Genomic DNA, 15,247 nt, shown 5'->3' on the forward strand with positions numbered 1-15,247 from the left:
CAAAGTAATCATTTAAAAAATAAAAATAAAATAACTTTGCCAATAAATAAATTGGAAAAATATATACCTTTTTTGTTACCAGAAACGCCACGTTAAATTTTATTAAATTTATTATTCTCTTTTTAAAAAAGCACAACGCACTACACTACAACACACTACGTAATTAAAACAACTCAAAAATGAGCAAAACAAAGTGAAAATAAAACTGTATTCAACTTTCGTTGATTTTTAGTTAGAACGGGAATCTCCGAGTTTTAATGGCATGGCGCAATTAGAAACAAAAGTGTTGCCATCTTTTGGAAAAAAAGAAAATTTCAAAATATGTTAAAGACTCGAACTCAAAACAATGTAACGTCGAAAATCTAACGACGCACAGTGAAAATTAGTACTAATTAATAGACGCAAAGCGAGGTATTGGTGTATATCAAATATTTTGGTCACAAAAAGCAGTGAACATAATTGTATCTATCCTTAGGGTATCAAAATGGAGTAAAGTTTATATTTATAACGCACTGTTTATTTATTTATAGAAAAAAAGTTAACTTTGCCTGTCTTCGTAATTTTTAGCCAGAAAATTATGGAAAAAATTGCCAAAGTGTATATGAACTCGTAGATTGAAGAATGAAAACCAGATAAAAATGATAATGGCGATTATAATTTTTACTCTGTGGTGGTGATGATATCCACATTAATAAAATCATCATATTGTTCAATCTTCAACAATAGAACTTCCACTGTTAGAAATGGCGTCTCCCATAGATTTGCAATAAATCCTGTTGTAAGCAACCTGATCACAGGATCGCGGCTCTGCGTGCTAGGTGGCCTTTTCACTTCAACTGACCAAACCTATTATGGCTATATTATACGACTAATTTCGAAGTAGGAGAGAAGAAGAAACAAAGTAAACTTAATATTAATATGAAAAATAATCGAATTTGAAATTCTGAAAATATCTAATAAAATTCGAGATCGATGTTGCCACCAACACACAACACAACAACGTTACACAACAACCTAAATTTTAATAACTTCGGGGAACTACCTGATCACAGTAACTATAGAGAAGTAAATAACAATTCTATGTACATATCACAAACTGTATTAAAAAAATATTTAGTAACTTAAAATTATTCGCGTCACTTGTAATGAAATTTCTCGGAGTAATTAATGACTAATATAGGATTGAGGTCTCAATAGCTTTTGACAGCATTATAATTAAAATAAAACATTGATGTTATACGAGAAATACGCGTCAATCTAAGCGAACATTATTTTTCTGTTCATTGATTTCAGCGCCATCTATTAAGAACGAAAGACAAGATTTTACAAAGAGTGGATCTAGAGAAATTGCCGTATATTATCTTAGTTTAATGCCACGGGCATTAAGCATTTCTTTAAAAAAATCAACTATGTAAGATACACTGCACATTTAACTTATAAGACGCTGATGATAAAGAAAAAACTTCTATTTCTCTGACTTGAAATAAATAAAAAAAAAATCGGTAAAAGGAATGATAGACAATCGTGTAATATCGTCTTAGTAGTTACAAATTGAATTTAGCGCCATCTTTTGGCGTATGACTAAACTTGTTTATACTGCATAGAAGAAATATACTAGCGTATACTGTATTAACAGATCGTAAGGTAAGTACAAGAGAGCAACAGATGGCGTAAATACATTTTTACAAAAACCTTTAGTAAAAAAATGTAGAATTTGTCATTTACTGCATAGTTATTTATAAAAATAGAATGTTAAGTTTTCACTATTTCATATAATTATTTACATAACACTATTACATAATTATTTCAGAGATTGGTGGTTCCAAAAAATTCTGTTTTTAAAATATATTATCGTAAACAAATAATCACTTCAAATAATTGAATGAATTAACAACAATGTTAAGTATTGGAGTAACAGGAACATTATTTTTAAGTAATCGTTAGTTTTTTTTATTAATATTAAATATTTCAAGTACAATCACTTGAATAGGCCATGACTAAATGTTGGACTTTAGACGCTGTATCCAAGCTGACCCAGGAATCAATCATTTTGTAAACCCTGGAGGAGGCCTGTTCCTATCAGTGAATGTCTTATTGCTGAAATGGTGACGATGACGATGATGTTTTAAGGCTTTTATAGTACCAAAACACCGCAAACCTTAGCATGTGTCATGTTCTGAATTTAAAATGACTGACATATTGTAGGTTTAATTTTCCATCAAACTGATTTCGACAGATGACAAACCAAAGGTTTGATCACGCTCGGTGAAGATAAGAGGAACCTGAGTCCTATGAATAGGACAGGACTAAAGCGGAGATGAGTACCTAGATGATCCAACTTAAATGACGAGAAGGTGCCGTGCTGAGGTGAATTCAACTGCTTATGCTTCCACGCCGGAGTAGGTTTGACAAAAAGCCGTTCCACTTTATTCAAAACCGTTGAACTGTTGGAGATTATTATCCCCTACGACCGAAATATAGTTGACAGCAGATTCGAAGACTAAATAAGCTTCAGGGTTGAGAAGGGTTTGTACTTTTGAGTACTCGCTTTCCAGGTCTTTTTTACCTCTGGATGGAATCAGGTGCGTCCGTTGTTTGCGTTAGATGGAGAGGTTGAGTAGTTTTTATTTTTTAGTTTTTTTTCTTTTGTTTTGACTTGCTCTGCTGATCAAATATATATATGCGGCTTTATTACATTGAGGGTGATTAGCCTAAAACGGCTTTTGAAGTAACAAAGCGAGGGCTCCCTAGGAAGCCTTGGCTCGGGCCGCTTCGTGCTGCGATTTCAATAAATTAGGAGGCTGTCCAGCTCTTAAATCACTTCGGTGGACGCTCCATGTAGTATTCATTAGGCACAAGGTCCCCACGAGAGATCCTCGACTTTGGCTGCCACTGGTCGATAATACGCGTTTAGCATTCCGCCAGAGAGAGCCGAACCTCGACGTGATCAGTAGCCATTTCCCGGCCAAAGCGTTAGCACTTAAAGAAAAAGTTGAATCTCGAACGCCACGCAGGCCTCCGTGTGCTCCGCAGTGTCGAGACGGATGCGGTCTTGGTCCAGCTCTTCACGGGGCACGAGGGGTACTCTGAATATCTCCACAGGTTCAAGCTCAAGGAGGACCCCTCGTGTTTTTTTTTTTTTTTTCGGTTGGGGAAATCTTCTGGTATTCAAGATGCTCTGCCTCTGGGGGGAGGACAGGGGTATGTGGGATTCCTACCCACTAAAACCCCCCCCCCGGTGGTCGCCCTCTGCGCTAAACGGGGGACCGCGGTATCTCCCGGTCAGGGATCGCCACGCGGTCTTCCCTTGCGCCTTGCTATTTTTCGATAGCCCGTCCCGGGGTATGCGTGGATACGCTACCCCCGAAACCCTCGTGGTACTATCACGATAGTTCGGGACCACGTCTAACCATCGTCCGCCTCAGAGTCGCCGAAGCTAATGGGAGTTTAGGGCCCCCACCCTAAACTCCCGCGACTCCGAAGGCCCCGTTTATGGTAGGGGAGGACCATTCATCGGAGGGCCGTCGCGGGGCACGTCTCTGCGCTGACGGCGTCGTCTCCGAGCGGGATCTGTCCTCTGCCGATCCCGTTCGGCTGCCTCCTTCTGGACCATGACGGTCTCACAAAAAGAGGCCACGGCCCTCCACGCCGATGACCCACTCAGCATCGCCGACACGATTGCAGGCAAGGAAAGGTCCTGTCCGATCTCGTCCGCCAGAATCCGCCGCTCCGACTGCTACGCCGGGCAGACCGCAAACGTGTGCGAGGCGGAATCCTGGGCGGCTCCTCCGCAGTGGAAGCAGTTCGCCGTCGCTTCGCGACCAATCCTACACAGGTAATCACCAAAGCAACCGTGCCCGGTGATCATCTGCGTAAGCTTGTAGGTGAGCCTTCCGTCTCGTCGCTGCATCCAGGCCTCGAAGATGGGCAGGATCGCTCCAACGACGCGTCTGCGCGCATAGCGCTCTTCCGAGAGCTTAGCGCGCCACGTCGCGAGCGCCCTGCGCCGTTCCTGCCGTCTGACCGCCTCGAGCACACGGTTCGGCTCGCCACCGCCGTCTCGGCGGAGGGTGCGGACTTGGTCGTAGACCCTCGCATCCGACTCCGCTAGAATGTCCAGAGGCGGAAAGCGCGCCAGGACTGTCGCCGCCTCGAACGATATCGTGCGATATCCGCGTACGATCCGTATGGCTTTCCTCCGCTGGACGCTGTCGATCTTAGTTCTACAGCGTCGAATCGCCAGCCTTTTTGCCCACACGGGCGCCCCGTACAAGGCTACGGACCGTACGACCCCTGCATAGAGGCGGCGGACTTCCTCCGTGGGTCCCCCGGCCCCTCGTGCTTCTGTGAACCGAACGTAGACCAGTCCGTGGTCCACTTTGTGGCCCAACTTGTGGAATGGGTTTGTAATGTTTTGTATGATGCTGGTCGCGTTTCTCTATTTCAGGACGGCGCGGCGTTTGAAAATGTCCAGAGTCGAATTATTTGCGTGAGGATGAGAAATAGTTTGAGCTTTTGCTTGGGAGCAGATGGAAAGATTTTCCCTCTTAAGACAGCTGCATGGCGGCCGTAACAGGCGGAGTTGCAAATGCGTTATATTGTAATGTTCAGCGATGGGGAAGAATTTATGGAATTTTTAATTTCACCACTGGTATTGCTATTGGTTTAATGTTATTTTTGTCTTCCAGGCCGTGAGTTCGTGTATCCGCAAACATTCTTGCAACCTTAGAGTGAGGACATAAGATTTATGGCAGCACCGTCGTTTCGGCTCGGCGCCACAATTAGCGCAGTCAGTCCTCCGGGCGACGGGTCGACTGTGCCGGGGATTATCTTTGTTATTCCGGGCGGGGGTCGCGGGGGTCGCGGGGCTCGCGGGGCGCTCGTCGCATTTGTCCCGGGATAACGAACCCCGTACCTGTGCACACTACTGCTGTTAATACAGGTGTTTCAAATGATATCACATCTTAATTTTGTATGGTACATATATATATTTTTTGCATGGACATTTTTATTTGTCCATTGATTAATTAGGCTTGGTATCGCAGAGTATTGAAGTAAATTAGTCTAATGTTCTTTATTGTAACTAACCTTTACTCTTTCAGGAACCTTGACTCGGACTGCCGAATAACTTATTTCAACGGATTCGAAGGACCTCAAGTTACATAGTCGCTTAGAAGTTAAGTCAAAAGAATATTAAAAAGTAAAACGCTTTATGGAGTGTCTATTCGCAAGAGACATATAGTGCGTACAGCATTTCAATTCGGATTATGAAATTGTAAGCAACTATTTTTTTGTAAATTGTCAATTTTATTAAAAACGATCGTAGGATATATCATTGCCCTCTCAAGTATAAATGTATTTATTTCATTTCTTGCTACAGTTTGGTCGCATTAGCAAAAAAGTGCATGAGAATAGCAAACTTACAACTCGGTGTTAAGAATAGAAACTTTTAAATTCTCTTTCAGAGGAGACCTACTTCTCTTATGGAGGCCTGGTTAATCTTTGCAACGTTCGCCAATACGATCTTATAGCCTGAAGCCTCATAATGATTTTAAAAACCAATGTAAACCCGTGTGTTTATCACTATAAATAATGTTTATACTAAACGCCTACTGCGTCCTACCATTTACACATTTCTCTAAAAATATAATAATAACTAAAAAAATATAGATATATATAAAAATAGGGATATCGGAATAGCTATTATAGCAGAGCGTATAGTATACGCGAGCCCTTGTCAACAAGATCCAGTGCAAACGGATGGGTAGGTTTTATTTTAAACAAATTTCCTGCGTCGTGTGAAACGGCTTTACCAACGCCACTGGTGTGACCATAATGGCTTTCGTGCCGGATTTTTCTAATATCTAAGACAAGTAATAGTAATTTGACTTATTCTTCTATCTCTTCTTATTATAGTTATACAACTTAACTTTTTTTCTGTTTTTGGTAGCCCCGTTTTTGGGGCCTCTCGTTCTCCCTATTTATTATTGGGACATGGAAATATTCTACAAATATTTCATTACAATTATTTTTCTTAACATTTCCTTCACCCGGCCTTCACTCTATACTCTCTTAAACTTTACATTTTCTTATATTCTCTTTCTTTTATTCACAGACCGTACACACGTCGCCTTTTTCTTCTCCACATTCTTTGACATCACAGTTGATTACAATATGTTCCTCTAATTATTTATATATATTTTTTTAATAAAATTTCTTAGCCTTTCACTGTACCAAACTCATAAATTACTTTTATTTTTATTAATCACATATGAGGTTGGTGAAAGTGATCACAATAAAGACCGCGCTGAGTTTCTTGTGGCTTTTTCTTAGATCAGGACTCATTTTGGACCCTCGTAGATTTATTTAAAGTTGAACGATTTCGATATACGGGAGCTCGAACTTGATCTTAATGAATAAATTTGGACAAGAAATTTAAGTTTAGTTTTATCCTTAACATTTAAAATAAACTCTCAGTTAGATATAAGTGCTAGATTGATAAGTACACATATGTCCTAGAACTTATAAAACACTATATAAATTAAAACTTAAACAGCATTTAACAGACATTTTTGCATCCTTCTTGCTTTAGTACTTATTACAAATATTTTTTATATATTAAATGTTAGGACTCATAAGACAAAATTTGGTTTATTTTAGAGTATTTTTATTTGGTTTACTATTTACTGTTTACAGTAGAAGACATATTTCTTAATTTTTGTAGGGATTCATTTTTAAATGGCAATTCGGGGCATTATAGGGAAGTGTATTGTACATGACATGTAAAAAGCTACTAATTTTAAACAACTTTGATAAAGGTGATAGTATTTTGTACATCAATCTCTTTCTTATTCATTATTATTTATTTATATGTACAAAGTTACCATGTACAAATTAAAGATAATTTGTTGATGAATTAAAAAAATTGTTTTGGTGCGCCGTGGTCACCCTACGGCATCGCGACTTGATGACTGATAGCCGCGATTACGCCGAGGCGTCGGATTAGCCCCAATTTTAAATTGTTGATTACTTTCGTACCTACCCGCCCCCGCGCCCGCCCGCCCTACTACTACACCCCTGCGACGTCGTACACCTAGAGCAACCTTCCCCCCGCGGGTCCCGGGAGCTTCGCGAATCTTCGCTCCAATGACAGGCTGTTAAAATTTTAAAAATCCACCTTCGTCTCTCTCTCGGAGTTTCGCTGAGATATTACGAGCCCGCGACACGCAGACGGTTTCACGGCAATGTAACTTCGACTTGAGTTTGATTCAATGAATACATTTGCCGCGTCATTTGTGTCGGAGTGCGGCGGGGATTTCCCTTACGTAGTGATTGGGAATAAACAAACACTGTTTTTTAACTTTTAAATTCTCACAAAAGTCATGTTTATATTACAATGTAAACCCAAGGACTAGTCAAGGATCAGATGGAAAGGTAGACAAAATATCAAGCCGTCTTTTCCTAAATACTTCGTGTGCGTCTGGCCCATCACATATATACCTTAGGCGATGATTAGCACTCTTACACACTCGCGGGTATAAACACGTCTTAAGCCACGTGATTGGCAGAACGATGGAGGTAGATAAATATCAAGATATCTGGTCTCAAACATCTCGTGTGCCTCTTGTTAGTCGTTCCCTACCACGTCTTTTACTTATATCTCAGACAATGACTTGCAGAACGGTTTACACTATTAACACTTCTTTAGATGTTTGCGCTGTAGGAATCGAGTAGTTACAAACGTCAAACCGTCTGTTCTTAAATGTTCCATCTGCGTCACGCTTTTCTCAACGCCCGAATATCTGAGAATATGACCAGTACACCCACGCATTCAATAATTACATTTTAATGTATATGAGCGGCAGAACATGGAGGTAGATAAATATCGAGTTGTCTGTTCTTAGACATCTCGTGTGTGACTCTCACATCTCATAGCTTACATCTCAGGCTTTGACAATCACCTTCTCGACTGTTACATATATCCTTATTAGTAAACACTGGTAAAGATTACCCTACTCATGAAAGTTGTAACCTATGGGAGAAGTCATCGTGTACTGAAAATACTTACTGTAATTTTTTAGGTGTTAAATGCTAGATTTTGAAAAGGTATCGTTCAAGTATTGAATTCAGTAGTACTAGCAGAAAAAGATTAAAAAATTAAAAGTTTGTTTTAATATTGAGAGGCAATATAAAGCAAGTGTCTATTGGTCATGTACCATACAAAACCTTTTATATATCTGATCCATGACTAAGCCGATTTTCTTAAAAGAAATGCCTTAATTACTAGGCTTCTTACTTCCTAGGGTATCATTAGGACTGTTTTAATTAATGCTGCAGCTATGGACAACGCTCTTCAACACATCCAGAACCACATCTAAGATTTTTCAGCCATTGTCTTCTGCCTGATTTTTTATCTCCTCTGAATTTACCCCACGTTATTTACGCATAAGATGGGATTATGTTATCTTATACATTTTATTGTGTTGAAATGTATTGAATTATATTTAATATACCCATAAATTTAAACAAGAATATATAATAACAAAAAAGAAAAACAAGAATAATGAAAATAATAAAAAGGAGTGATAAATTACCTGTGATAATAAAAATTTAAATTGATAGCAATATAGATAGAAAACAAATAAGGATTAGTAATAAATAAATTGTTAAACAATTGTCAAAAATAATAATATTAAATTGTAGAATTCTGGAGGCAAAGCGAAGGGAGTGAGGCGATTTATGAAAAGGAATGAGAGATATTGTGAAAGAAATTACAGTAAATGATGAAAGACATTGAGAAAGACGAAAGATGAGAATGAAATAAAAAAAATTGTAAATAAAGATCCTTTGTTCATCCATAATAGGTGTTCAACGAGGACCCAAAAATGGCGCCATAAAATATGAAAAAAAAATATAGTAACAATAATACATAGCTCAAAAATGAGCATATAATTACAGAAATATGTTATAAAACAAAATGTTATGTTACATAAAACTGTATATGATTCAAAAGAAAAAAACAACAGTTAATTACTACAATGCTATGAAATACTAATTACAGAGCAGAGAGAAAAGGGTAATAAAGTAAATAGTTGTTTTGAAATCAGTGACGCGGTTAAGTGTCCCCCGCGGGGGTCGACCGGCCTAATGGGGTCGCGCGGGGCGGCCGACCCGGACACTTCGTTACATGAAGTGTTTAATTACAAAGCTTTACCGCGGCCCGGACGCCGGAAAGGGGGAGCCGTTCAAAAGCCAAGGGTTGTCCGGAAGAGATCGTTTGCAGCGATAACAAAGCGCAATATGTTCGCTATGAAATCGTTTTAATTGCGTTCACTTTTATCGCTAGGCGTGTCATTGGAACATGATATTATATTTGGTAGCATATTGCCACCTATATACTATAGTAATGTGTAAATAAATTTTGAGTAAAATGCAAAGGAACTTACACTCCAACGTATTACATACGGTAGCGATCTACTAGTAGGTAATTTTTTAACTCTTCAATGTATGTTCATTTGAATTTTATTACAAAAAATTAAATCATAAAGACAATTAAAATTCTGATTTTATTTTTTTATTAAATTTTATTTGTGGATGTGGTTGTATATATAACTGGTCATCGAACTTGTATGTTGTGTGTGTTATAAATATATATAGTGGTTAATAATAATACATAATCATCGTTAACTTGGCACGCATATTGTTGATATGCTTTGTAAATAAGTAAATAAAATAATCGTTAGAAAGTCAAGATCACAGTGACCAAAAGGAATACTTTGAAACGCAAATGTATAATACAAGTTCAATTTTCTTTTTAAAAAGTAGTATTTTCGAGACCCTGGAACCTATCTTCGATCTTTACATGGGTTGCTATAGAAAATGTTAATTCACTTCGCGGCGTTTCAATATGCGTCGTGTTATTTTTGAACGTAACCACGACGCAAAGTGAGATATTGGTGTATATATCTATTGTATATATTATTAGGTTAAGTTTTCGTTTCGCTTCTATCAATCTGTTCATGCAAGTAATGCAAAAAATGTATTTCAATCATTACTATCTATATTTTTAAGCTATATTATACGTGTTTTAAAAAATAAATAATGTCAATAATAAAAAATGTCTACAGTACAGACTTTGGAGCGCTGTCCCCACAGTGCTGGGAGCGTTCGATAGATGGCGTTGATGTGTAAGTTTAATAACACGGGCATAATAATACAGTTGACTTCACAATGAAAAAAAAAACCGATGGATGTTTTAACAATAAAAGCTTTTTGTAACTTTATAAGTTTTATACATGAACAAGTATGTATTTAGGTTATACATATAACTTTTTTTTTAACACGTAGAAGCAGTTAAAAGAAAATACGAAAATTAGACAAAGATGAAAACAGTTAGTACATGATTGATTATATGTTCGTGTGTACAATTTATGTTCGTGCATAAATTGTATCAAATAATATAAAAGCCAAACTAAACACTGCAACTCGCGAAAAAAAAATTATGATATGCTATCTATGTTACATATATTTTTCCTAATACTTGGCAAAAAATTATTAAGGGTTAAAAAATTCCAAAAAACTTGAAGAAGTACACTATTGTACATAACAACACTACACCAGTCAGTATATATATATACTCTAAAATATTAATGCGTTAATATATTTCTAGACGGACAGAAAATACGAATTAATCTCTCTTTAAGAATATACAAAGTAAATAAGGTATCAAATTGACTATCATATCCGTTTATTATATATTGTATTCATAGATAGTACAATACAATTTTATAGACCAATCAAAAGGACGTTATATTAAACTGAGGTAATGTGATTTCTAGGCAAAGCTTCAAAACTGTCAAATATGTTGTCCCAAAAGGTTCCTCACTCAAAAGGTTCCTCACTCATCTGTGACAGTTGCATCTGATACACACAAATGTAACTATTTATCTTTGAAATCATAATTGTGTGTCAAAAAAAGTTTTTTCGTTTCTAAATAGCAGATATTAGTGAAATTGACGCGCCATCTAACCCACCTTTTGGTGTTTCCCGCGCATTCTGACATTTTGGCGGCAATCACACTAATCCTCATTCTCGGCGCACGTACGTAATCCGATTATTTGCAATAGATCCGCGACACTTTTCACACCATTTGTCCCTAAACGCCCACATCAAACATACAAATGCGGTCCAATGACTCTTATTGTAACGGAATAAGATTCCTTTTCACCCGCACCATCGGTAAATGAGTAATAGTTTGTGCATAATGTAAAATCCACACAAACGATATCGATAGGCATAATGCGATTTCTGACAAATTCCGTGTGACGTCACAGCGGCTGACGGCTTTTGTATGGGACACACGGTTGGTGGGTCTGTGTGATGCCCTTTCAGATATAATCTTTGTAAGTGTTAATAGAATCGGCTAACTTCGCAGACAGGCCTTTTGTTTTTTAACTCTCAGTTTTAGCAACTGCAGATTTTATATAATTTAGAAGAATATTTATTCTACTTGTATGTTTTATTTTTAATAACACCCATTAGTCTACCGCTTAGACGTTATATAATATCAGCGCTTCATTAGCGATGTTAAAATGATTGTTATTTCTTATTATATAAGTTAATTTTTGAAGCCGAACTACAGTAATACCCCGCTTTACGCGATCCCGTTATACGCGGTTTTACTATAACCCGAATTGCAAATTTCGCGCTCAAATGCCTCGAATTACGGGAAAGAGTGCGTATAAATATAATGTAGTCATCAACTTCTCTATGGTGTCTTGACCATCTGTCTAACAATTAAAAACAGTGTTGGGTGTTATGAACGTATTTTACAAGAACGTAAACAAAACGTTACTCAAAAGACAATAGATGTATTTTTCCGTAAAAAATAAGAGAACGTATTGCATAAAGTGATTGATTAAAATGATTTGTATTCTTTTGTAATAATTTTTGACTATGTTTAATCATAAACCTCGTTATACGCGAATTTCAGTTAACGCGATTTTTTTGGAACGTATCCCTCGCATAAAGCGGGGTATTACTGTATTGTTGAAATTAAATATTTTCTTCTTTTTAGCCGATGGACGCCAACTGCAAGACATAGGCCTCCATTAAAGATAGTAACCATGACCGATCGTGATAGCAGGGCTCCAACGATCAGCGATTTTGTCCAACAAATCCAAAAAATGAGGGACTGAAAAGAAGAAAAATGACATATAATACACTGACGAAACCGGGAAGATTATAAAGGGCCACTTTGGGTCTTTGACTTCATAATTAAAAAAAACGCACGGCCCAATGATGCGCCGGCGGCCGGCGCGTCAGCTGATCTGGTTATCAGCGTAAATTATGTCCAGATTATGGCAATAAAAACTTATTAAATAAATATATTTGTTTACGCGGCGGAAAGCCTCGCGCGCGGGGCTCACATGCAGCTAGCGGGTACATATGCACCTAGCGGGTACATATGCACCGCATCCAACTCCCGGCTAACACCATCTGTAACAATGTTAGCTTCAGAAACTTCTCACTATAATTCTTTACACTGGCAATGGTAGTAAGAACCAAAAACAAGATTCTTTATGTGGGCCTTGCTTATTATCACTCGATAAGCAAAAAGGAGGTGGAGGTTCTAGTTGGTGCAAAACCTACAAAGCCCGTCGTTATCCATTGCATTAAATAGCACATGGTTACTGCACAAGTATTCCATCTGTATTAAATGTGTCTCAAAAGTTACTAGAGAAGCTTTCTATTTAATATCTCGAAACAATAACTAATCAAACATGTAAGTTATTTTTTGTGTGAGCTATAAAAATGCGAATTTACTGTTCATATGGCGTCAAAAAACTTTAATGCTTTTACATCTAATTCCAATCAGTCTGTATAAAGTGAACATTCTGAAACTCTAACAGAATAGACGTAAATAATTATTGACAGAACAAAGTCTGCAAGGATAGATTGTAAACAATAAATATTTTAAAATGTATTTCTTGCTTTCTTTATTCTTTCAGAGGCAAGTACGATTCTAGTGTGATGGTTTATTTCTTTTGGATTTATAATTATGTAATATACTGTATTTATTATAAGTTTATATCATGTATACTTTATACATATGTATGTATATATAATTTGTCTGTATGTACACATTTACTACCCCTTCTACTGTTTCCATACTATGGTTGCCTGGAAGAAATTACCTCGTGTGATAAGATCACTCATTGTACTTTTGTATTTACTGTTATGCAACTATGTTTATATGTTCTAGCTCGTACAATAAAAATAAAATAAATAAAATAAGTTTTTTTTTATTTCTAAATAGAAGGTAAACATTACATAGTACAAAAAATAGTACTAACCTAAAAGATATAATATAAAAGGATTAAAATAATATTAAAATTAAAAAGTGACAACAATCTTCGGTATGATTTTTAATCTTCTGCTAGAACCCCTCTGCAGGTGAAAGCCTATAAGGATGCCCAATCTTCTCTAGATTTGTCTTCTTGGAACCAATCTACACCGGCGACTTTAATTACGTTTTCTTTCAATCTTGCACAGGGTCCTTCTCTCTTTCTTTTGCCAAGTGGGGCATTTATAATAAAGAGTATTAAATTAATAAATAATCCCAATCGTGTACAATGTTTTTTCTTGTATATTATCATTGCATTAATCAATATTTCTAAAACTGTGGATTTTTGGGTTTTCACTACATTAAAAGATAGCAAAAGAGGTATATGTTCACCTCTTTGAAATTATAGCATGACAATCACCTTGCATAGAAGACACTTTGATATCGATAATGGGTAGTTGGCGTTATGTGAGCCGTCTCTAAAGATTAAACGCAAGCGGGCGCGGCAGGGCGCGGGTGTCACGCACTCTCACGAGAGACGGCTTATTCGACGCAATAAAAATATTTGTATCCTTCGCACCTCTTTGTAGCGCATGGACGACGGGTGCCCACTTTGCGTGCAATTACACCGACCCATTACCTAGTGACATTACTTGCTTGGTTTCGGTTGGAATTGCTGTTAGCACGGGAGCTTTTACAGCTACAGAACTGAGTTCACGGAGCGGTAGGGTCTGTGAACTTAAAAATGAAACAGAAGCTGGACATACGCGTTCCAGTTGTACGATGACGTTCGGTCGTAGTAAACCGCTCTACCCGAGTAGAGCTGTGTAGTGTTGATGTTGTGTATGCGGCTTGGGTCGGCAGCGTGGACCACAGGCGAGCCAATCAAACAAAGAGGATGGATCCGGATCCAACCACGCTTCGCCCATGCTGTTTAGTAACATTACTAAGTAATTACAATTGTTCTAATTGTGAATCTGTACCGATATTGTCTTCCGTATATCTAGTTTTATAGCACGTATGTTTCAAAAATTTCTGGCCAGCTCTTCAAACAATTAAAAGAAATAAAACCCATAAACGGAACAGGTCGGGTAAGTAATTAAATAAATAGCAAAATAGAGAGACATAAATAAAAAAATAAGTAATGTAATTCAATTGAAAATCGTATCTGTGATAAATGTGATAAATAAGAAATAAAAATACAAAATAGTAAAGCATAAGAATAGAGCTAAAAGCGAACAAATGTGGTTAACTAAACCTGTGATATTTGAACGAGGTGAAGGAAGAGAAGCAATGCATGAAAGGAAATTAGTATGTAGAGGTATGCTAGAGAATTATAGAACGAAAGACGAGGAAAGTTAGACCACATGACGAATAAAAGAAGTAAGATATTAGCTTATCACTTATACCGATAAAATAATTTTAAATTTAGAAATGAATGTAAAGCCTACTTGAATATAGATATTTTTCATTTGAATTTAGAACATAGTATGATCGAAATGATGTCTATCGCAGGCGACACGCGACCCAAAGACGCATTAGCTTAAGAAAACAGTGCGCACCCGTCCAACGTCTGTGTGCGTGTAGCAACGTGTGTGTGTATGACAGTTTATTTTTATTCCAATTACGGGAATATCGTGTTTTCACAGCGTCATTTGGCACGTATAAAAAAGTTCCCGATGTAATATTGGGGAAACGGTGATGACGTTTACATTTTTCGTTGTTACCAGCTGCAATCGATTCATTCCAAGTTCAAAATGCTGCCAATTCGAAGGGATTAAAAAGACGTTGAGGTACTTACTATTATTTGGGGTTATCGAGGCGTTATAGGAGTAAGAGTGAACAGTCTCGTCTCAAAAGAAAGCTCAGGGTCACTCAGAGAGCAATGGAGAGGGCTATGCT

This window comes from Battus philenor, unplaced genomic scaffold, assembly GCF_028537555.1.
Source record: "Battus philenor isolate CCGP_79_NKW_IND1 unplaced genomic scaffold, ilBatPhil1.0.hap1 SCAF_18, whole genome shotgun sequence".
NCBI classification, from domain to species: Eukaryota; Metazoa; Arthropoda; class Insecta; order Lepidoptera; family Papilionidae; genus Battus; species Battus philenor.